The 1073-nt window shown below is 40.6% G+C and overlaps 1 protein-coding gene across 1 annotated transcript in view; it reads right to left on the minus strand.

The window, feature by feature from the left end:
* The window catches only part of DNAL1 (dynein axonemal light chain 1), a 61550-nt gene that overhangs the window by 35671 nt on the left and 24806 nt on the right, over positions 1-1073 (minus strand). The gene's annotated exons all lie outside the window — the stretch shown is intronic.

A 1073-nucleotide genomic window follows, 5' to 3' on the forward strand; every position in this document is an offset into this window, starting at 1 on the left:
AGAAAATTGGACATTGAATACGGAAGACTGAAGAAGAATTGATGTGTTTGAATTGTGGTGCTAGTAAAGAATATAGGAAGTACTGGGGATTGCCAAAAGGACAAACAAATCTGTCTTGGAAGAAATACAGCCATAATGCTCCTTAGAGGCAAGAATGATAAGACTTCATCCTAGATACTTAGGACATGTTGTCAGGAGAAAGCAGTCCTGGAGAAGGAAATGATGCTTGGTAAGGTAGAGGGGTAGTGAAAAAGAGAAAGGCCCTCAACCAGATGGATCGACACACGGGGTGCAACAATGGGCGCAAGCACAGGAACAACTGTGAGGATTGTGCAGGACTGGGCAGTGTTTTGTTTGGTTGTTCTGGTCACTATGAGTAAGAAGCAGTTCGATGGCACCAAACAAAAACAACAAGGGAAATGAGCTAAACTACTAGAAAATTAAAAGCAAATTATTTGAGAGCTTCTTCAAAGAGAAGTCAACAGGACTATGTTATGACTATGGTTCTAGGACTTAAAGAATGAAGAGAGGGGAATGATAAAATAAACCATAATCCTCTAAAAGATACCCACTTTCTAATCCCTGGAACCTGAGAATGTTACCTCATATAGCAAAAAAGTTACAGAAGTTATTAAAGATCTTAAAATGGGGAGATTATACTAGATCCTCTGCATGAGCCCTAAATGAACACGCATCCTTCTAAGAGGAAGACAGGAGACTTGACAAAGACAGAAGAGGAGGAAGGATGCAGCTACAAGCCAAAGAATACACATAGTCACCGGAAATTAGAAGAGGCAAGTAGATTCTTCCCCGGAACCGGTGAAGGGGAGTGTGGCCCTGCCCAACTCTTACTTTTAGCCCAGTTTCATTGGTTTCAGGCTTATGGGCCCCAGAATTTTGAAAATAATAAATTTCTGCTGCTTTAAGCCAATTTGTTATAGCATCTATAGGAAACTAATACATGCAGCTGGAGGCCTTGCTATATTGGGAAAGTGGGGATGTCACCAACAAAAAACATAAAGCAAGAATGGGGATGGGGAGAAATTCTATTTTGACCAGAATGAGTTTGAAAT

This window comes from Echinops telfairi, unplaced genomic scaffold (assembly GCF_000313985.2).
Source record: "Echinops telfairi isolate 266 unplaced genomic scaffold, ASM31398v2 ScPeMD7_18;HRSCAF=68, whole genome shotgun sequence".
NCBI classification, from domain to species: Eukaryota; Metazoa; Chordata; class Mammalia; order Afrosoricida; family Tenrecidae; genus Echinops; species Echinops telfairi.